Raw genomic sequence first — 25,839 nt, forward strand, 5'->3', positions numbered from 1 at the left:
GTCACCTCCCAGTCCGTGCCCCTGAACCTGTCCTGCCACAAGTCTGGTCAATAGCTGGACTGCCTCTCTCATGGACTGATCCTCAGTGCCTGGCCGTGGAGCTGGGGGCTCAGGTACTGGAATCTCGGGAGCTGGCGGTGGAGCCGCCCCCCGACCTGCAGCTGCTGCTGCTCCAATCTCCTCTACATGTGGCGGTGTGGAAGAGCCCTCTACCGGGGGAAAAATATCAGGAGCAATATGAGGATGGGCCTTGGTAACCCTCTGGGCCCGACTAGTCTCTCCCACAGCTGCTGCCTTGGCCTTTTGGGCCGCTGTCGCCTTTTTTGGAGGCATAACTGCAAATGTAACAATTCGTTAGGGAGGAATCATCCTGATAACACAGCTCTATCGCACGATCTAAGACAGAAAGAAGGGTAGTATCCTAAATGCCCTGTAGCCTCCTGTTTATAGGTGTGGTGCACAACACACCGATAAACAAGACTCTACTAGACACGGTCTGTAGACATTCCGAGGACGAACCGCTCTGATACCACTTTTGTCACGACCCAATCCCGTAGGCCGTGACTAGTGCCCGATCTGGGCACTCAAACACATTCTAATATACAGCAGAAGCCGACGAGGCTTTATTTCAAATTTAGCAAATTTCCAAAAAAATTTCGGCAGAGTTTCCTTTGTTTTACGGACTATCCCATATACCCTGCACGCAGAAAATACCAATAAAGGCCACACAGGGCCAACAGAGTAACATTTAAATATATGCGGACCGGCCGCCGCGGCGAATGGGATCGCCCAAACACAACATATACACACAGCTGTACAGAAGAATCCCAACCCACAAATATGTCTACAGACCTCTAAATGGACCAACAGAATCATATGGCGGGACAGGGCCCCGCCATACCCATGAGCGAGAATATACACATATAGAAGTAACAGACTGTACCAAAAGATGGCTCTGAATAAAAGAGCGCTCCAAAAATAGCAGAATGAGATCCTAAGCGGACGGATCAGCAAACCTGTCGTCGGTACCTGCGCGGCATGAAGACGCAACCCCCTAAGAAAGGGGGTCAGTACGAAATATGTACTGAATATGTAAAGCCTGAATTACAGAAACAAAATCATAACTGGTACAGAACGTACAGAAAGTGAGCAGAAAATCCCAAAGTATCAAATACATATTTTCAAAACATGCAGAGTGTGTACAGAAACATATGTCATATCAAATCCGGCCCCTGCCAAGGGACTCGGCAGACAGAACGTGGCCACCCTCCCGACGCTGGTGCCACAACACAGAAGGATCAGAATAGGGGCATAACCCCGTAACATAGTATGTCATATCAGATGGCCATAGAAAATCATATCAGAACGAGCGTACATGGCACAGCATACTCCACAAACCCATGTACACGTGTACCTGCCCCCTCACATCGAGGCACGGCGAACAATGCAGAGGATTACGCTTGACAACATATCCTGGCCCGGGCTCAGTGTGGGAATCATTGAGGCATCCACGAAAGAAGTAGTGAGAGACTAATGCAATTAAAATATCATAAATGTTTTCAAGGACTCAATGAGGCATATCAAGGAAAAACAAATCTAATGAAGTCAGACGGGATCATAATAAAAGCATTTCGGACATCATAATAAATTACAGAAGTATAACCTTCCTGAAGTCGTTCCGAGTGTCAAAATAATTTATCAGACTTAATAGAATATTTAAAACCATATTCGTTAGGTAATTAAATGGGTAGTCGAAACGTTTCTTTCAAAAATCGTTCGAAAAGGAGACTTTAGTACATTAAGGGCAAAACCGGGAATAGCGGGCCCACCTCGGAGCAAGCAAGGCGGTGGGCTCAAATTACGCCCTTTAAGCTTATGGGGTCACCTATAAAGGTTCTACGGACATTCTATAGCTTTTCAAGGAGTTTGGAGAAAGTTTGCATAATTTCAGGGAAAGTATATCAAAATGGTTCAATTCTACTGAAGGAAAAACTGAGATTTTCTCTTGCGGATTCCGATGGCCAAGAAGGTCTTTTGAGGCCCGAATCCGATCCTCAAACACTTAGACATGCCAAAAGAAGGATCGGGGTAGCTTTACATACCTTTTGAGCTTTTTAAGCCTATCCAAGCTCACTCTCCGTTTCGTCGAAAATTTGCAAATGGTCACATTTACCAATTGTAAGTTATAGATGTTACGAATTCAATTCAACTCATTGTCTACCGAAATTTCGGCAGCACTTCCCCTATACATATAGCACTCCCGAGAATTCAACTCGGCTCAGAATCATCAACAACAACCCAAACAACAACATCAACATCAACAACGAACATCAAAGACATAATATGGCACAACTAGTTCTACTTGCCGACAATTGCCATAACCTTCTCTCCAACCCAAACTTTCAAACTAATATCAATGATTTCACGCTCAATATCAATCAAGGTTATCACAGTATAGATTTAGAAACATTTCATATCCTTTCCTCAAGGTATACACACGATATACATAATATACAACTTTTCCGCCAAAGTCATAATTCACTCAAAACTTCTAATCTTTAACAAACATATTCATAATATGTTTCTAGCTTCCAACTTCATCAATACTCATCATAATTTGCAACTTAATAACTTCATTTTCATAATGTCGTAAAATCATTCTAAAACGACATAAACTTCTACATTCCATTTCATAACAAACTTATATCGCTTTACTTTCATGTACCTTGCAAACATCACAACAACACTACTAACTTGCTAAACAAAATTGATTCATTCTCATTCTACCAAAGACACCCCACGGCTACATCACTATTTTTCAACTTCTATCAAATTCATTCAACTTTCCTTTCCAATATGCATTTCACCTCAACCACAACTAGAATATGATATAAATTCAACACATTATAATTATACACATACATATATACACGGCCACATGCCTATATACATACCCACTTGGTAAAATTCCATTTTTCCGTACAATCAACTCATTCCCACATACTACGACACAAACAAAACTTCATAACACAAGAATAAGGGATAAATTCTTACCTTTTCCTCTAATCTTCTTCACTTGGACAAATGATCAAATTGATGAACCAAGGCCTCTTTCTTCCAAACCAACTACACCAAGTTGAAAAGGGACCTTGAATTAGTAGGAATTCAACAAGAAATTAATTTTTAGAGGGAGATTTTTTAGGGTGAATTTCCAAGGGCCAAACCCGAAACCCCTTTTCTCTTGCTCTCTCTTTGTTTTGTTCTTTCTCTTCTAATTTTTCTTGAACTTTCTAATGTATATAATAGTCCCTTAATTAAATTGTCACATGGTATTAATAAAATCATGGGCTTGGGCCATTGGCTTGGCCGGCCACCTACAAAATTTTTGGGCCTCATTTTACTTCTTATTTTACAAGCCCAATTGGCTACAAATTTTATTTTTGCAATTCCCGAAACTAATTTCCTAAATTCCACGTTTTTCCCTTAGCCTTAGTCAACACTTCCACATTAATATTCTTTCATACACAACTCCTATGTCAAATAAAATTTAGTTATGACCTTATTTCTTACAAGTCAAGAATATTTCCAAATTTTTCCAACGTGTTAAAACACGGGATATAACAATGGCCGAAGCATACCTAGCCAAGGAATTGAAGCAGAGACTGTACTCTAAAGCACTCATGCTACCTTGCCTCAAATTCAAGAATTTATCGGCCCTAGCTCGCCGAACCTCTGGAGGCATATAATGTTAGAGGAAAGCATCAACAAACTCTTACCATTCCGGGGGAGGTGCATTGGCTCCCCGTGAAGCCATCCAAACCGTGTACCATTGGATCGAGACATCTCTCAACCTATACGATGCTAACTCCACCGATTCGGTGTCCGAAGCATGTATCAATCGAAGCGTCCTGAACATACCATCAATAAAATCCTGAGGGTCCTCATCCGACTTCGACCTAAAGAATTCTGGAGGGTTCAGGGTAATGACGTCACGGGCCCTTGCACTAACAGCCCTATCACTCTGCCCTGTACTTTGCCGCTGAGTCTGGGCAGCAACCAACTGAGTAACCAAATGTATAGCCTCTTTTACATCTTGGCCTGAAGCATCCGGTGGAGGAGCCGGAGGTGCTGGATCTGGGGCTGAGGCTCCCTCACGCTCCTCTAATATAGGTACTAAACGGGAGGACTGGGATTGAGCCGCACTCTGGGACTCACTTTCCTCTACTACCGGTGGCAGTGAACTTTCGGCCCGCTTTTCTGTCACCGTCTTGCCCTTTTGGGCTGCTGTAGCCTTTCTCTTTACGGGCATTTCTGAAATACACAACACACGATTAAGGAACAAGAAGTTCTTATGTCATAGCTCTATCGCACGATTCTTATGAAGAAAGAAGGTCATTTATTCCTAAAATGCCCGCAACTTCTTGTTTATAAGTGTGGCGCGCAACACACCCATAACAAAGACTCTACTGGACATGGCTCGTAGACACACCCTAGGACTGAACTGCTCTGATACAAATTTTGTCACGACCCGACTAGGGGGCCGTGATGAGCACTCGGTGCTGGCCCACCCGTGCACCCCTTGGCTTACACTTATACTTACATCTAGGTGAGCCACGTAATAAAACATATATTTCCATTTATCCGTCATGCTAGTCCCATTGGGCAACAACATCTTTTATATCATCATAGGCATCTATGCCGTTTCAATGTACATAAGCCGACAGGGCTAACAAAATGATATACAAAATATAGGGCGACAAGGCCAGACATACCTAACCATATACACATGTCTATGAGCCTCTAAGGAGAGTATAACATATCATATAGGCGGGACAGGACCCCGCTGTGCCCATAATTATGTACACAAAAGAATAAGTACCCAAAAGCTATTGCTCCGAATGAAATGGAGCTCCGCTATGTAGTCCCCGAGAACGAAGCTATGGATCAAATCTGTCTCCCTGTGCACCTGCGGGCATGACGCAGCGTCCACAAATAAAAGGACGTCAGTACGAAGAATGTAAAGCGTGATCAATATCAACATAGAAGCATAATATACAACATAAGAAATAGCATAGGATGGGAGAATGTAATATCGTCGACGTAAGCACTTACTTGCCTTTCATAGGAACTTTCCATTTCTAATGCGTATTTGTGCACATACACCCATATCTGTATCTGTTCCACATCTGTACTCGTATACGTATACATATCCTTATTCACATTCATATCACGTACATATTCTCATTCATAATCGTATCATATTCGTATTCGTACCCGTATCTATATCATATACATGGCATTTTCATAGCATACCCGACCATGGAGGATCAGTGTTTCATACAAGCTTGGCCAACCAAGGCTCAAGGTTACACATACCTTGTCACGATCCAACCCCGTGGGCCGTGACTAGTGCCCAAGCTGGGCACCTATACACACTCATTTACCAGAATGGGCATACAAATGACTTATTCAGATACGAAGGTCAGACATCGTCTCAAGCGGTCGCGTATAAACAAATATAGTATTCAGAAGCCGGCAAGGCTGTCGTGAAACACGTCACCCCAAAAATATATGCCTATATGTATACATACAAGCCGTTAAGGCTGTCACAGCAAGTGGGACCGCTTAAGACATAAGTCACACAGACATAACTGAACAGTAACTACTCACAACCCACATACATGTCTACAGACCTCTAATAAAGACAACAGAATCACAGGATGGGACAGGGCCCCGCCGTACCCCTGAACATATACATACATATATACAACGGAAGAGTCTATACCAGAATGTAGGCTCCAGAACAAGGGGAGCACTCCAAAATAGCAGAATAGGTGTCCTAAGCTGACGGGTCACCGGAACGAGCGTCTGTACCTGCGGGCATGAAACGTAGCCCCCGGAGAAAGGGGGTCAGTACGAAATAGGTACTGAGTATGTAAAGCATGAAATACAATAATCAGGATCATAACTGAAATAAGAAGTATGGAAAACAGGCACAAGATCAGTATACCAAACGCTTGCTTTTGAAACACAAATAATGCATATCAAAATCATGTATAGGGTTGAGGAACGTGGTCGCCCCTCCCGACATTGGCGCCACAGCACATCATACTCAAGAAGATTTCATATCCCCATAACATCTCTGTAACACATCATAGCAACATAACACATCATCACACCATAACATATATAAATGGTACCCGGCCCGCTAGTGGGGGACTCGGGGAACCGTAACACATCATACTGCCGAATATAACATAGTGCGCACGATGACAAAATCGGCCCGGGACTCGGTGAAAGATGTAATAACAATATGCACGAGCAGAGTAGTGAGAAACCATATGCAATTTAAAAACATTATTATTTTAGACTCAGCAAATAAGTAAACTAACCAACACTCGCGGGTTAAGGCGATAATTATGTGAAATCCTTTCAAAAGTCATTAGAGTTATACAAAGGTAAGTCTCGTGGACCACGGACAAGTAGCAACCCAATCCAAGCCCGCCTAAGAAGGTTACAAATGTAATTCGCTTTAGAACTGCCTAAGAATGTATCGGAGCGATCCGAGCTCGTCCAAGAAAGTTAGAGACATTATTCGACATAAGACCTTTAAGAACAAAAATTCTGTATACACGTTCTTTATCCAATTATACAAAAGACCTAAGGACCATAGTTCGACTATATTAGGAGTGTAACATCAAGAAGTGAATTAGAATCGTCGACATGCTCGGATCTTATGAAAGGAGTTACCCCGAGGTTTGTATCACATCTTATTTACATCTAAGGCATGCCAAAAGAGAGAAAGGGTAAGCTTTACATACCTTACCCGCTTCCTAAGCTAATCCCAACTCAAGTCTCGGGTTCCCCAAGATCTACAATAACGCCATTAAATACCAAACATTAGCTACAAGTACTTAGGAATTCAATCCTAAGCTAGCACTTGTGTACAGAAATTTTGGGCAGCATTTCCCCTGTAAATTCAACAACCCCGAGAATTCAACTCGGCCAAATCATCAACAACAATACCAACAACCATATTAACAAAATCAACAATTAATTCAAAACACATTCTAACATTAGCAACTCCCTTTTACATAACTCGACGGCATTCCATCTACATTCACTTCAACTACATTCAATCAAGCTAACACCAATGCTCGCACACTCAAATACTATTCCGAAACCATTCAAACAAAACTCAAGAACACTTCAAACAATTCACACAATATTCAAAATAATCTAACCAATATGCCACCCTACCCGAAAACTTCCAAGTCCACGAGGAACAACCACAACACATTTCCTTCTTTCAAATTCATGAACTACACCAACAATTCACACACTAACAACATTATTTTCCATTAATACAAGAAGACTACATTCAAATCACACTGGCTTCTAAAACAACCCACAACAATTTCAACTTCAATTTGAATCATTAAACTCTCATTTTCATCATAGAATCCATGACGACAACAACCAAAATACTAGACAAAATTAGTTCATTCCTTACCATACAAAGTAGCCCATATTCGGCCACCACCCCAACACAAAAATTTCATGGTTTTCATCCATTTCCACACACTACAACATGTACAAAACATTCATAACATATGAAAAAGAGGATTAAACCCTTACCTTTCTTCACTACACTTCTCAACTTGGCTAGGGTGGTAAAGTGCACAAATAAGTGTTTTGCTTGCTCCAACAACTACTTCACATTAAAGAGGACCTTCCAATTGGTTGAATGGCTAGAAGAAAATAATTTTTGTGGTCAAATTTTCCCAAGGCCTTGTTCAGCTATGCCATGGCCAAATGGCTTCTCTTATTTTTCTCCAAGGTTCTAGAATTTTCTAAGGGATAAAGATGAAGAATATAACTAGGAAGTCATCTAATATACACATATATTATGCATCCTTGTGGGCTAAGGCCCACACCATATTACACGGACACTTGGCCTTTTTTTGTTCAAGAATTATAAGTTTCCATAAATCACATTTTAACCCAAAATTTTCCTTAATATTTCCATGTGCCACCTTGTGAATTTCCCTTTTAACCCCTAGCCTTTCTTAATATTTCCATATCAAAAAAATTTCATAAACAAATTGTGTATTAAACACGATCAAAATATAGCCTTTCCCTTAACTTATCCCAATTATATTGAATTATCCGAATGTACAAAATACGGGATATAACATCCTCCCCCTCTTTAGAACATTCGTCCTCAAATGTTAAATTAGTCTTATAGGGTCTTATAAATACTTCGGGGGAATTTTCTTTATAACTATCACACACAATCCACCTATTAATCAACATAACCAATTCAGAAATTTAAATTGCCTGTAGATATCGGAAACAAGTGAGGGTACTTCTTCTTCATCTCTTCTTCAGCTTCCCAGGTCACCTCCTCCCTGTTATTGTTCCACCATAATACCTTAACAGAAGCCACATCTTTAGTACGCAGTCTTCTCACCTGACGATCTAGTATGGCTATCGGCTGCTCTTCGTAAGATAACTCCTCTGTCACCTGGACATCATCATTGGGAAATATTCTGGAAGGGTCACCAATACATTTGCGAAGCATCGACACATGGAAGACCGGATGCACTACTTCTAAATCAGACAGTAAGTCCAATTCATAGGCGACCTTGCCTACCTTGCGGACGGTCTGATAAGGTCCAATATACCTCGGATTGAGCTTCCCCTTCTTACTGAATCTCATTACACCCTTCATGGGTGACACTTTCAGAAATACCCAATCGCCAATCTGAAATTCTAAATGTCGACGTCGATTATCCGCATATGACTTCTGTCGACTCTGAGCTGCTAGTAACCGTTCCCGAATAAGTTTCACTTTATCTACTGCTTGTTGAACCATGTCCGGGCCAATTAACTTAGTTTTACCCACATTGAACAAGCTGATCGGTGACCTGCACCTCCTACCATACAGAGCCTCATACGGTGCCATCTGGATGCTGGAATGGTAGCTATTATTATAAGCGAACTCAATAAGTGGAAAATGGTCGTCCCAGCTACCCTTGAAGTCAATAACACAGGCCCGTAGCATAACCTTTAGTGTCTGAATAGTACGCTCGGCCTGTCCGTCAGACTGCGGGTGAAATGCGGTACTAAGACTTACCTGGGTCCCCAATCCTTCTTGAAATGATCTCCAGAAGTTAGCTGTAAACTGAGCACCTCTGTCGGATATAATAGATGTGGGAACTCCGTGAAGTCTTACTATCTCCTTAATATATAACCGGGCATAATCCTCAGCCGAATAGGTGGTCCTGACTGGGAGGAAATGGGCTGATTTTGTCAACCTATCAATAATAACCCATATGGAATCATACCTTCGTGGAGTGCGTGGTAAACCTTTAATGAAATCCATATAAATTTCTTCCCACTTCCAAGTCGGAATCTCCATTTCCTGTAACAACCCACCAGGCTTCTGATCCTCGATCTTAACTTGTTGGCAATTTGGGCACTGAGCAACGAACTGTGCGATGTTCCTTTTCATACCATCCCACCAATATAAGCATCTGAGGTCATGGTACATCTTTGTTAATCCCGGATGGACAGAATACCGGGCATAATGTGCCTCTCCCATAATCTGCCGCCGCAGCCCTGCAACGTCAGGTACACATAACCTGCCTCTATATAATAATACTCTGTCAGGTGTAATCTTGAACGGGGTCCTCTCCTTATCAAGGGCTGCATCTCTGTACTGTGCTAGAACAGGATCCTCATACTGGTGTCGCTTTATCTCTTCCATAATAGATGATTCGGCAACCCCTCGGACAGAAACCCTCATACCTCCAGAATCGGCCAGACAAACTCCAAGATTAGCTAGCTGGTGCATATCACGTACCATTTCTCTCTTTTCTGGTTGCATATCTGTCAAGCTGCCCATAGACTTACGGATGAGTGCATCTGCTACAACATTGGCTTTCCCATGATGATATAAAATGTCAACATCATAATCTTTCAACAACTCTAGCCACCTCTTCTGCCGCAAATTCAGCTCCTTTTGCTTAAAGATGTATTGGAGGCTTTTGTGGTCCGTATAAATATCAACATGAACCCCATATAAGTAGTGCCACCAGATCTTCAAAGCATGAATTACCGCTGCTAATTCCAGGTCATGAGTAGGATAATTCCTTTCGTACTGTCTGAGCTGCCGGGAGGCATAGGCTATAACTCGACCATGTTGCATTAATACACAACCTATCCCAACACCGGAAGCATCACAATAAATGACATACCCGTCTGGCCCCTCGGGGAGAGTCAGAACTGGAGTTGTAATCAACTTTTCCTTCAGCAACTGGAAGCTTCGGTCCACTGGAACTGGGCTACCTTCTGAGTCAGCTTCATTAACGGTGCTGCAATCGAAGCAAAATTCTCCAGTAATCTCCTGTAATACCCTGCTAATCCCAGAAAGATACGTACCTCAGTAGGCATCATAGGCCTAGGCTAATTATTTATGGCCTCGATCTGCTGTGTATCAACCCGAATACCATCTGCTCCGACGATATGCCCCAAAAATGCCACTGAAGTCAACCAGAATTCACATTTGGAGAACTTAGCATATAATTTCTGCTGCGGAGTGTTCCGAGTACTGTCCTCAGATGATCTGAATGCTCCTCCTCTGATCGTGAATATACCAGAATATCATCAATAAATACAATCACAAACATGTTTAGGAACGGCCTGAATACCCGATTCATCAAGTCCATAAACACTGCTGGGGCGTTGGTCAGCCCAAAAGATATCACTCTAAACTCATATTGCCCATATCGGGTCCTGAACGCAGTCTTTGGAAGATCTGCCTCTCTTACCCGTACCTGGTTATAGCCCGAGCGCAAATCTATCTTCGAGAAATACTTAGCACGCTGCAACCGGTCAAATAAATCATCAATCCGGGGGAGGGGATATTTATTCTTTATGGTCACCTTATTCAACTGCCTATAATCAATGCACATCCGTAGCGACCCATCTTTCTTCCTCAGGAACAGTACCGGTGATCCCTAAGGTGATGTACTGGGTCTGATGAAGCCTTTCTCTAATAAATCCTTCAGCTGCTCCATCAATTCCTTCAGTTCTGCAGGTGCCATTCTGTAAGGAGGAATAGATATAGGCTGGGTATCTGGCAGCACATCTATAGTAAACTCTATTTCCCGTTTAGGAGGAAGGCCTGGAAGCTCATCCAGAAATACATCTGGAAATTCATTGACTACTGGAACTGACTGGAGAGTAGGTGCTTCCGCTTTAATATCATGCACGCGAACCAGATGATAAATATACCCCTTCTGAATCATCTTCCTGGCCTTGAGGTATGAAATAAACTTACCCCTCGGCGATGCTGTATTTCCTGCCCATTCTATAACTGGTTCCCTTGGAAATTTGAAGCGGACTACCTTCTTCTGACAGTCGACGTTGGCATAACAAGAGGCTAACCAATCCATGCCCATAATAACATCGAATTCTGTCATATCCAGCTCTATCAAATCGGCTTTAGTGCAACGACCACATATAATTACTGAACAATCTCTATATACCTGCCTTGCTATAACAGAATCCCCGACCGGTGTAGCTACCTCGAACGGTTCTATCGGTTCAGGTTTTATCCCAATTCTACTAGCAACAAGGGGAGAAATATACGACAAGGTAGAGCCCGGATCTATCAATGCATACACATCTCGGGAAAAGATCAATAGTATACATGTAACCACATTTGGTGACGCCTCCTGATCCTGCCGGCTGGCCAAGGCATATATGAGGTTCGAGGGACCGCTAGAATCAGAAACTCCACAACGACCTCTACCGCGGCCTGCTGGTGTTGGCATACCTCGCCCCATAGGGCGCATAGCTGCAGAAGTGGAAGACGAACCAGCAACTGACCCCGTAGGCTGAGCTGCACCACCGGAACTACTCGCTAACGGGAAATATCTCATAATATGGCCTTGACGGCCACAAGAAAAACAGGCACCCGTAGCATGATAACACTCCCCTGGGTGAGACCTCCCACAATGAGAACACCGAGGCATGGGTGGCCTTGACTGACTGGAACCTCTGCTCACCTGCGAACCCGAAGCTCTGGAACTCTGGCCTGCTCCTGAGTGCCCTGCACCATCGAATCGTCTACCCGTGGACTGTGGATGTGTACTCCGTCCTGGCTGAGAAGGATATCTGCTATACTGTTGCTGAGGCTGCCCACCTCAAAACTCCCCGGAATAACCAGTTGATCTAGCCCTCTTGGGCTGACCCCTATCACCATCTCTATCGAGCTGGCTTCATATCGGTTGCGTGATGTAGCTATCAATTGGTATGCGTCTTGGGAGCTGTCTAGAGGCGAGGGTGATCCTCCAGCGGTGTGGGATGAGTTTACAGCAGCCTTTCTCGGCCACTTTCTGCCTCCAAAGATGCGGCGAGCGAGGGTTGACAGATTCTTACATCTGAGACAGAGAGGCAAAAGCGTTCGAGAGTATAGCCTAGAGTTTGACTCTCTGGCCAGATATGCGCCCACCATTGTAGCTGATATGGCTGGCAGGATGCATCGATACGTGATGGGGTTGGATCGTTATTTGGCTGATAGCTCTATGGCGGTGGCATCCCAGCCTGGGATGGATATTGCTCGGGTGCAGGCATATGCACAAGGAATGGAGGATCGACACTTTTGTCACGACCCAACCCCGTGGGCCGTGACTAGTGCCCGAGCTGGGCACCTATACACACTCATTTACCAGAATCGACATACAAATGACTTATTCAGATACGAAGATCAGACATCGTCTCAGGCGGTCGCGTATAAACAAATGTAGTACTCAGAAGCCGGCAAGGCTGTCGTGAAACATGTCACCCAAAAAATATATGCATATATGTATACATACAAGCCGTTAAGGCTGTCACAGCAAGTGGGACCGCTTAAGACATAAGTCACACAGACATAACTGAACAGTAACTACTCACAACCCACATGCATGTCTACGGGCCTCTAATAAAGAAAACAGAATCACATGACGGGACAGGGCCCCGCCGTACCCCTGAACATATACATACATATATACAATGGAAGAGTCTATACCAGAATGTAGGGTCCAGAACAAGGGGAGCACTCCAAAACAACAGAATAGGTGTCCTAAGCTGACGGGTCACCGGATCGAGCGTCTGTACCTGCGGGCATGAAACGCAGCCCCCGGAGAAAGGGGGTCAGTACGAAATAGGTACTGAGTATGTAAAGCATGAAATACAATAATCAGGATCATAACTGAAATAAGAAGTACGGAAAACAGGTACAAGATCAGTATATCAAACGCTTGCTTTTGAAACACAAATAATGCATATCAAAATCATGTATAGGGCTCAGGAACGTGGTCGCCCCTCCCGACATTGGCGCCACAGCACATCATACTCCAGAAGATTTCATATCCCCGTAACGTCTCTGTGACACATCATAGCAACATAACACATCATCACACCATAACATATATAAACGGTACCCGGCCCGCTAGTGGGGGACTCGGGGAACCGTAACACATCATACTGCCGAATATATCATAGTGCGCACGATGACAAAACCCGCCCGGGACTCGGCAAAAGATGTAATAACAATATGCATGAGCAGAGTAGTGAGAAACCATATGCAATTTAAAAACATTATTATTTTAGACTCAGCAAATAAGTAAACTAACCAACACTCGCGGGTTAAGGCGATAATTATGTGAAATCCTTTCAAAAGACGTTAGAGTTATACAAAGGTAAGTCTCGGGGACCACGGACAAGTAGCAACCCAATCCGAACACGCCTACGAAAGTTACAAATGTAATTGGCTTTAGAACTCCCTAAGAACGTATCGGACCGATCCGAGCTCGTCCAAGAAAGTTAGAGACATTATTCGAAATAAGACCTTTAAGAACAAAAATTCTGTATACACGTTCTTTATCCAATTATACAAAAGACCTAAGGACCATAGTTCGACTATATTAGGAGTGTAACATCAAGAAGTGAATAAGAATCGTCGAGATGCTCGGATATTATGAAAGGAGTTACCCCGAGGTTTGTATCAATTCTTATTTACATCTAAGGCATGCCAAAAGAGATAAAGGGTATGCTTTACATACCTTGCCCACTTCCTAAGCTAATCCCAACTCAAGTCTCGAGTTCCCCAAGATCTACAATAACGCCATTAAATACCAAACATTAGCTAGAAGTACTTAGGAATTCAATCCTAAGCTAGCACTTGTCTATAGAAATTTGGGCAGCATTTCCCCTGTAAATTCAACAACCCCGAGAATTCAACTCGGCCAAATCATCAACAACAATACCAACAATCATATTAACAACATCAACAATTAATTCAAAACACATTCTAACATTAGCAACTCCATTTTACATAACTCGACGGCATTCCATCTACATTCACTTCAACTACTTACAATCAAGCTAACACCAATGCTCGCACACTCAAATACTATTCCGAAACCATTAAAACAAAACTCAAGAACACTTCAAACAATTCGCACAATATTCAAAATAATCTAACCAATATGTTACCCTACCCGAAAACTTTCAAGTCCACGAGGAACAACCACAACACATTTCCTTCTTTCAAATTCATGAACTACACCAACAATTCACACAGTAACAACATTATTTTCCATAAATACAAGAAGACTACATTCAAATCACATTGGCTTCTAAAACAACCCACAACAATTTTAACTTCAATTTGAATTATTAAACTCTCATTTTCATCATAGAATCCATGACGACAACAACCAAAATACTAGACAAAATTAGTTCATTCCTTACCATACAAAGTAGCCCATATTCGGCCACCACCCTAACACACAAATTTCATGGTTTTCATCCATTTCCACTCACTACAACATGTACAAAACATTCATAACATATGAAAAAGAGGATTAAACCTTACCTTTCTTCACTACACTTCTCAACTTGGCTAGGGTGGTAAGGTGCACAAATAAGTATTTTGCTTGCTCCAACAACTACTTCACATTAAAGAGGACCTTCCAATTGGTTGAATTGCTAGAATAAGATAATTTTTTTGATCAAATTTTCCCAAGTCCTTGTTCAGCTATGCCATGGCCGAATGGCTTCTCTTATTTTTCTCCAAGGTTCTTGAATTTTCTAAGGGATAAAGATGAAGAATATAATAGGGAGTCATCTAATATACACATATATTATGCATCCATGTGGGCCAAGGTCCACACCATATTGCACGGCCACTTGGCCCTTTTTTGTTCAAGAATTATAAGTTTCCATAAATCACATTTTAACCCCAAATTTTCCTTAATGTTTCCATGAGCCACCTTGTGAATTTCCCTTTTTACCCCTAGCCTTTCTTAATATTTACACATCAAAAAAATTTCATAAATAACTTTTGTATTAAACAAGATCAAAATATAGCCTTACCCTTAACTTATCGCAATTATCTTGAATTATCCGAATGTACAAAATACGGGATATAACATACCTTACCCTACCAAGGCTTCAGGGTCATATCTACCTTGCCCTATCAAGGCGTCAGGGTTATCCGTACCATCTGCAGAGGTGTGCGCGCATTACATAATCATATACATACTTACTCTACCCGACCTTATAAGCTCGGGGTTCCATAATCGTCATACATAGATACATATACATAATAGCTCATAAGCATCTTTATTATTATCATCGTCATCGTTATCGTCATAGCCATTACCATTATAGTCGTCATCAACATCATTACCACTATTATCGTCATTCATAGCGTCTTTCTTTATGGGCCTACTCGTCATAAGAGGAACTTAGCACAATCGTAGCATATCAAGAATCGTGATCTTGCTAGCTCGGAAGGTCGAATCATTTGAAAGACATTGTAGACTTATGGAAGATTTAGGTAATTGGCCAAAGAACCATGCCTTATGAAAGAAGGGTTAGCCTTACATACCTTTCCGTTCAACTATTTACCACTTGCATGTTCACCTTCAACGCTCGTGTTTCTACCTTCATTAAAGTCATACTATCATAAGAAATCGATTGCTAGCTTTCATGACTAAAACTAGAGAAAATCGGACAACATCTTCTTTATTTATACGACATTCCTCCATAGCGTATATCAACTCCCAAACATCAATAATACATTCACAACACTATAACAATAGTCATTATCCATTCACATTATCCACATTTCTCAATTCACTTTCAATTACTCATATCCATGGCTATAACACACGACTACGTTCATTCACATACATTGCCTACCCCATGTTCTCAACATCATTTATAACATATTTATATCACAACACATCAAGAATCATGACTCAATTCAAGCTATCACTCAAAATGACACTATTCCACATTCATGACCCATGTTTTCTATACCCTTCTACAATCCAAGTATTTAAACTCTTAAATACCTCAAACAGCATATAAATTCCATAAATATTACCTTAGATGTTGTAGGAAGAAGCCTTGGTTAATAATACTCCACTTGAGCAAAAATCCTAGTTCATCCCCAATGAGATTTCCTGACTTGAATGATCTCCAATGGGTTTCCTTACACTTGATTCACTTGGTTTATGTTGTGGATCACTAATAATCCTTGAATTCTTATGGAATATATATAGAGAGATGTTTTAGAGAGAAGGGGTGTGATGTAGAAGTGAAATGAAATAAACCTTGACTCCCTTATTTAATGAACAAAACAGTCCCCGACCGTATATATGGACCAACATATGGTCCGTACAATTTATACGGGCCGTATGTTTGGCCGTATGTTTGGTCCAGAAAGGCAGGCTACTCTGGGATGATTATATGGTCCTAAACATACGGACCGTATAATTTATTCGGCCAGTATGTTTGGCCGTATAATCCCAGTGATTCCGAAGCTCGTTTCGTCGACTCGTTTGATCTCCAATCCTTATGGAACCTTCTTAGCACTTGTTCAACACCTCAATACCAATCTAAGGGACGTTGTCACTCTTATCCAAGACATCTTTAAGTCCTCGTTAACTCGTTACTCGTAATTCCTCGCTGATACATATCATATGCCTTGCCTTCTCTTGACAACTTTCTTGTTTAACATCGGATGCCTTTGAAATCTCACTTAGGGTCATCAAATGTCATTTATTACTCATTGAGGTACCGTATGCTCGTACTATTCACTAGTCTATTTACTTGCGCACCGACGGAAGATTTTCGAGGTGTAACAGTGTCACACCCCGACCTTCCTAGGGTGTGATGGGCACCCGACCCTTACTTAGGGCCGAGCGAACCCTCAGACTCTTACTGCACATAAAATCACGTCAAACTTTTTAAATCAAATAAGATAAAATATATAGTAATTTTTTTTTTCAGAAATATTCTTTCTCGTAACTTCCAAGCCGAACAAATCTATAATCATACAAAATTCAGTACATAACACAGACCGACATATCGGCTGACAGAGTCGCTTACAGACTGACAACCAATACCCACGACGCTGTCTGCAAAGTCTCTAACACAATTCCAGAAATCATAACAAACAAACTCTGACTTGGCAGCCCTCCGGGTGAATGGGGCTTGCCATCTTCGCTGGAACATCTTCTATAATAACTTCAGCTCATCTGGGAGTACCTGCGCGGCATGAAATGCAGCCCCCGAAGAAAGGGGGTCAGTACGGAATATGTACTGAGTATGTAAAGCATGCATCACAAAGAAGCAGACAGAACTAACAAACCAATACGGTATTCAGAGTACCAGACGCTTATTACTTTTCAGACACAAGACATACATACCCGTCTCACATATCAGCGAATATACAGAAAGTAAGGGCGTTAACCATAGTACCAAAGTACTTATTCTACAATTACAGATCGCATGTCCGAAGGTACAGAAAATACAGAATACAGAACGGAGTACCGAACGTACAGAGGTGATTTCACACGCCAAACGGGGTACAAGACGTACAGAATGCTCAGATGATGTCATATATCGGACGGAATACAGAACGTACAAAATGCTCAGATGATGTCATGTATCGGACGGAATACAGAACGTACAGAATGCTCAGATGATGTCATATATCGGACATAATACAGAACGTACATAATGCTCAGATGATGTCATGTATCGGACGGAACACAGAACGTACAGAATACCAGAGTGCTTACTTTCCGGACACAAATTATGCATATCGGAATCATATAATATTTTCACAGATAACAGATCCCGGCCCTGTGATAAGGGATGCGGTAAACAGAATCATCATATGTCAAAATCATGTGTCAATATATACATATGCAGATAGCAAATAATAGATCCCGGCCCTGTGATAAGGGACGCGGTAACAGAACCCGGCCCTCTGGGGAGAGACGCGGTGAACAGAATCATATGCCATCCTGGCCGCCATCCCCATATCATCATATACAGATAACAGAACCCGGCTCTCCCACCGAGGGGCGCGGTGAACAATGCAGAGGAAACGCACGATAACAGAACCTGTCCCGGGACGCAGTGGACAAAGCAGAAGAAGGGCACGATAACAGAACCTGGCCCGAGACGCAGTGAAAGAGTCATTAAGTCATGCACGAGCAGAGTCATGAGAAACCATATGCACATAAATCCAGACTCGATGGATAGGTACACTTGCCGACATTCGAAGGCTCAGAAGCGGGTTTCGGGTTCTTCCAAGTTAGTATCAGGAAGTTATGAGCATTTGAAATACAGAAACCTCTTCGGACTTTTAAGCGATCCGAGATCGTACATAAAGAACATTAAGACTTACAGAGAATATTCAGATCAGAAGACTCATATCCAGACTCATAGCCGAATACTTATATCGGAATACTTATATCGGAATACCCGTATCAAAATACTTATACCAGACACTCGTACCAGCATACCTAACTCAGGATATTTATATCAGAATATTTATATCGGGTTATTTATATCGGAATGCTTATATCAAAATACTTATATCGGAATATTTACATCAGAATGCTTATATCAAAATATTCGAACCAGATCAGTCATAGCGGAGTGGTTATATTAGAATAGTCGAGTCGGAACACTTATATCTGAGTTACTAGATACCTATAGCAAACTCGGAACATTAGCCAAAGTTTCCCTTAATTATCGTACGGAAATAGGACAAATAAAACAATACAAATAGGTGTCGGGGGTTGTGGGCCCACCTTGGGTCAAGTCGAGGTGACATACGTAAAACTATAAACATTTGGTCTTATAAGGTCATCTACGAAAGTTTCAGGGCAATCCAGTTCCGTTGGTGGAAGTTACATATGTTCAAACCAACCTTTTCAACTAAACATAATATGCCTAATTCAATGACACTGAATGAAAAAGGGTCAAACATAAGATCGGATTTCTAAGAGTAGAGTCATCCCGAGGCTCGAATCATAGCCTATCACATCTAGGACATGCCAAGAGAAAGAGATGGTAAGCCTTACATACCTTATTTGCCTTTTACGCTTGTCCAAATTCAGATCCCGTTTCCTCCAAGATCTACAATTGGTCATGTTTACCAAATATTAATTAGAGCCTTTAGGAATTCAATCTTGAAGTAACATTTGTCTATAGAAATTTCGGCAGCATTTCCCCTGTAAATGCGCCATCCCCGAGAATTTAACTCGGCTAAGACATCAACAACCATACCAACAACAAACCAACAGCATCAATAGTCAATCAAAAATGCATTCTAACATAAATTGTTTCCTTTCCTAAATAGTGCAACAACTTCCAACCCAACTTTGCACTTCTAAGTCAATATCAACATTTGCATATCCATGTACCAATTCAAGATCATTCTAACACAATTCGAAAGCTTTTCATGTCATTCTACAAAATAGGCAAGATTCCACCAAATTCCATAATTTGCCCGAAAACTCCTCAACTTCCCTAGAAACGATTTTTAATGCATTTTTTGCTTCCAAATTCATGAACTACTCCAACAACACACATTCTAACAACATTATACTCGTGAATATAGAAACGACATTAATATTACATTGGCTTCCAAATCTACCCATAATATTTCCAACACCACTTTAAATCATCAAATTCTCATTTCTATCATAGGATAATATCAACAACAATTAAATTACTATATATAAATTTGTTCATCTTTCCTACACAACATATACACCACACGACCAACCCAACATCTACAACTTCAACTAAAATCATCACACTTTCATTGTCAACATAGAATTCACAACAACAACAACTAAAACACTTCATAAAATCATTGAATCATTGTTCCTACAATCACCCATGCACACGGCCACACACAATCATCATGCAACTTCCATATTCTTATGAATTCTACTCCTTTCTACATTCCACAACATAAACAAAGCCTCCATAACATATAAAAGGAGATGAATTTTTACCTTTTCCTTCAAATTCATCACTTAGCTAAGGTTGGAATTTTGCACCAAAGAGTGGTTCTCTTACTTCAACAATTATACCATGTTGAAGAGCATCCTTGAATTAGTAGAAATACATGAAGAAATAAATTTTTTAGGACAAAATTTCATGGAGTTAGTTTTCCATGGCCTTGGCCGAAACTCTCCATTTTTTTTCTCTCAATTTTTTTTTGTTTCTTGAGTCTTCCAAACTTTGAAGTGGAAAATATGATGAATTCTTCCATGTGATCCCATATATATTAAAAGGTCATGTGCATGGCACATGGCCTCCTCTAGAATTTTCTTGAAGGATGGCAAAAGATGACTTATTTGTCATCTTTGCTTATTCTTTCTTTCTCCCTTTTTTTTTCTTTTCTTCTTTTTTTTCTAGAATTTCGTGAAATTACCATCTTGCCCTTAGTCTTCCACATTATTTCCATTGGCCATTTTGCAAATTTCTCTTTTTATCCATGGCCTTTCCAAATATTTCCATACTACCAATATTCATAAATAATATTCCTAACAACTTGTATCTTAAAATAATTTTAAAAAAATGGTCTTGCCTTAACTTGTCACGACGATCTTGGAATATCCGAACGTACAAAATGCGGGCTATAACAAACAATCGACTTCTATTCTTTTGCGTACGGTATATATAGCAACCTAGCTGGCTTGCACTGTTCTTCCGCATGTTGTGTATATATATGCAGATTGTACAGAGTTCTGATGTTTCCCTCTTATGAGATCAGTTTATGCCATTTATGGGCCTGTGATGTTCAGGATATTTCAGATACGAGTTTAGAGGTGTTTGGTCGCTAGAGGTTAGGCACTCGTCACGACTCATCGGTTTGGGTCCTAACAATATATGTATATATAGATATACTGAAAGTAACCATGCATTCCAACTAGGCTGCCATATGAACTGTACACAAAGGAATAGGAGTCGTCTGGGCTACATCACAAGTCACTACACAAAACTGTCTACAGATCTCTAACGGAATAAAAGCTGTAGAAAGGACGAGACAGGGCCCCGTCATACCCGTATGCATATCTATATCTCTAAAGTAGTGTACTAAAATGAACTGTTGCTCCAGAAGAAGTGGAGCACATGAATCACAGCTGGATGGGAGTCCTACTAAGCTGGACCGCCTATCTGTCTATCTGTATCGACTAGCATGAACGCAACCCCCCGAGTAATAGGGGAGTCAGTACGGACAGTGTACTGAGTATGTAAGGTATAAGAGTAACATATATAAATAAAATCATGAAAGGAATCTGAAACTCATAACCACTGACTGTCTGAATGCATTTATATAACTGAAAATATCCCTGAAAATAATATTATATCTGTTACATCTCGGAGATTTTGGATTGTTTCATTAAGAGTGGACTAGCGCGAGCTTGCGATGAACATGGAGTCCTCATGAGATTAAGGAGAGTATTTGATAGCCTTATGTGCGTACCATAAGAGTTTGAAGTTATATGAATCGATGGATCTAAGTTCGTCAAGGGAAGTGAAATGCAAGACGTGTGGGGAAAGGTTTTCGCGATAATTGATTTGATGCATATTTAGTGATGTTTAGAGGGGCCAGTATAAGACCTCTTAGATGGTTAATGAAGTGTTATGTCAGTGTTAATAAGGTTCCATAAGAATTAGAGGTTGAACAAATCGATGAGGGATGTTTTCGAAAAATTGTGGGTTGTACGACCCTTTATACACATCGTATGAGTTATACAGCCTGTAAAATGGAACGTATAACGAGTCCAGAGAAGGTTGAACCACTGCTAGGATTATACGGTCAATTTATACGGACCGTATAAATTGTACGGACCGTATAAATGGCCGTATATCCGGGTCGGGCCAGAATTCTTTTTAGTTATATTTGGCCACCCTTGCTCATTTATTTCATTTCTCACTTTCCCCCAAGTCTTGAAAGCTCTAAAACCCTTCTCCAAGCATATCCCATTCAAACTCAAGGGAATCAAGGATCAAATAGCAAGAATCAAGGTATTCAAGTGTTGGGAGACTCACTAGGGTTAGTAGACTTCAAGGGTTTCTTTGGTAGTGACGCTAGGGTGTTCATATGAGTTGGTAACTTGATCCAATGCTCATTTATATGAGACAGAAAGTTAGTTTTCATGCCTATTTCATGATATTAAGTATGCTTAGCTGTTGAATAACTTGGATGAGGGAAGGAAGTAGAAAATGAAGCTTAAATATAGATTTCAGGATATTTTGAGTAGTAACTTAACTTGGGTTATCATTGTTAGAATGTTATGAGTATAAGCTTGTTATGAAAGGTAATAATGATGATAAGAAAGTGTTGTATACAATTGTGCAAAGGGTTGGTGCGAAGTTGATGATATAAGTTGAGTATGAGAATGAATTTTGAGACCTAATGGGATACGACTACTTGATTATGATATTGTGAATGTTATTATAGTTGTTTGGGGAGTTTTTTTGCAATGTGGTGGAAGTCGATGAAATAGGGGAATTGCTGCCCAAAGTTCGTTAACTCATGAATTATTTTAGTTTGAATTTAAGAGTGCCTTTAAGGCTTAACCATGGTATGAATCCTTCTAAATGGAAATTTCTCAAGCTTTGGCGGTGAATGTTAAGTAGTTAAGAAGACAAAGAGGTATGTAAGGCTAACCCTTCTTTCTTTAAGGCATGATCCCATTGTCGTATACTTTCACGTGAATTCTATAATGTCCTCTAAGATGATCTCATTTCTAGAATCACTAAAGCTCATAATTCTTGATATTCTCGTGATACCATTAATCTCATCCTATGATAGTTGATCCTCTAAGGAAGGATATAATGGAAATTATAATGATGATGATGATATGGATGATACATATGTACTTCTATATATATGTGAACACTGCGCTTATATGGCCGGGTATGATGTATATCACCCGCACACCACTGTAGTTGGGTACGGATAACACTGAACCTTAGAATGGCCAGGATGTATAACACCGAGCCTTGTCATGGCCGGGTATGTGAGACACCGAACCTCTATGGTCGGGTATGGTGCTACTATATATCTAAACGTATGTGATGGAAGGTTCTTATTAGAAAAAGGGTAAGAAAATATGTTACTAGAGGTACAAATGGCTCTATCACCCCATGACTCTTCCATCTTATGTTATTTCTCATGCACCTATTATGTTATTGATTATGCTTTATATACTCAATACATTATTCGTACTGACGTCCTTTTGTTGTGGATGCTGTGTCATGCCCGCAGGTGGATAGAGAGATAGACTTGATCCATAGACTACTTGTTCAGAGATTGCATAGAGGATCTCCATTTGATTCGGAGCTGCCGCTGTTGGTACTATTCTTTTGTGTATATATATATTGGCATGGCGAGGTCCTGTCCCATCTATATGATGCTACATACTCTCTTTAGAAGCTAGTAGACAGTTGTGTATAGCTGGATGTCTTTTAGCCTTGTCAACTCATATTTTGTATATTATTTTTTTAGCCTCGTCGTCTTGTGTATATATACATGGGCATAGTTGTTGATGTTAATATGGAAGTGGCTTTGCCCAATGAGATCCCTGTTATTGATGTATAGGAATCATGAGTATGCCATGTGGCTCACCTACATGTGAATGTGAATGTATGATCAGAGGTGCCCGGGTGTGTTAGCTTCGGATGCCCGACATGGCCCTCCGGTTGGGTCGTGACAAAAGTGGTATCAGAGCCATTCCATCCTAGGGTGTGTCTACGAGCCGTATCCAGTAGAGTCTTATTTATAGGTGTGTTGCGCGCCACACTTATAAACAGGAGGCTGCGGGCATTTTAGGAATGAATGACTCTCTTTCTTCATAGATCGTGTGATAGAGGTATGATATAAGGATTTATCTTTCCTTAACTGTGTATTATGTATTTCAGAGATGCCTATAAAGAGGAAAGCTACGGTAGCCCAAAAGGGCAAGTCAGTAATAGAAGAGAGGGCTGAAAGAGTACCACCAATGATTATAGAGGAGGGTGAGTCCTAGAATGAGGTTCCATCTCGGTCCTCCCACTCATTACCTGCCTTAGAGGAGCCTGAGGGAGCCTCAGCCCCAGTTCCAGCAACCCCAGCTCCTCCACCAGATGCTTCGGGCCAAGATGTGAAAGAGGCCATTCATTTGCTCACTCAGTTAGTTGCCGTTTAGGCCAGAGGCAAGGTACGGGTCACGGTGATAGGGCTTTTAATGCAAGAGCCTGTGACTTTATTTGTTTGAACCCTTCGAAATTCTTCGAGTCAAAGCTGGATGAGGACCCTTAAAGCTTTAGTGATGGGATGTTGAGGACATTTCAGTTAATGCATGCTTCACACGTTAAATCGGTAGAGCTAGCATCCTATAGATTGCGGAACGTTGCAGTTCATTAGTATACAGTTTGGATGGCTTTAAAGGGAGTTAATGCACCTCCCCCTATGTGGCAAGAATTTGTAGATGCCTTCCTCTGACATTACTTGCCTCCAGAGGTTCGGCGGTCTAGAGCCGATAAGTTCTTGAATCTTAGGCAAGGAAGTATGAGTGCCGTAGAGTATAGTCTCTGGTTCAATTCCTTGGTTAGGTATGCTCCGACCATGGTAGTGGATACGGGCGATCGACTGCACCGATTTATGAGTGGCTTAGGGCCACACTTGATGGATAAGTGCTTGGCTGCGTCCCTTCAGGACAATATGGATATTTCACGCATTCAATCCCATGCCCAGAATTTGGAGGAAAGCCAACAACAACAAAGAAGTGAGCGTGAGCATGACAGAGGGTATAACAAGTGGGCTAGATCTTCGGGCCCAACTAGTGAGTTTATAGGAGGGCAAAGACAGTAGTTTTCTAGGCATTCAGGTCATTCCATGACTAGTGTGCTTCTACGGTTTACAACCAGAGATTCGATAGATCTATTCACTCAGCACCGAGTCAGAGTTTTATGGGCTCAGGTTCTCATTTCAGAAGCGACTCAGGTCAGGCAAGGCCAGCCATGCCACGATGTTGTCAGTGCGGGAAGTTACATTGGCACCAGTGTCGATTAGGCTTAGATGTTTGCTATACATGTGGTCGTCCAGTCCATATCATGCGTGATTACCCAATGAATTGTGGTAGGGGTAAGGTCCAGCCCATAGGGTCAGTAGCAGGGTTTTCATCACCTATACGCCCCCATGGGCAATGTTCACAGACGCCAGTCAGCTGTGGTAGAGGTAGAGGAGGAGCTCCCAGTTCTAGTAGTCCTCAGCACCGTATTTATGGATTCACTGGGCGACAGGATCTTGAGTCTTCCCCTGATGTCGTCATAGGTATATTATCGGTATTTTCTCATGATGTATATGCTTTGATAGATCTGGGCTCCACATTTTTATATGTTACTCCATATATTACGGGTCGATTTGGGTTGAAACCGGAGTTAATTAAACCTTTTGAAGTATCTACA

The sequence above is a fragment of the Lycium barbarum genome, chromosome 2, assembly GCF_019175385.1.
Source record: "Lycium barbarum isolate Lr01 chromosome 2, ASM1917538v2, whole genome shotgun sequence".
In the NCBI taxonomy this organism is placed as follows: domain Eukaryota; kingdom Viridiplantae; phylum Streptophyta; class Magnoliopsida; order Solanales; family Solanaceae; genus Lycium; species Lycium barbarum.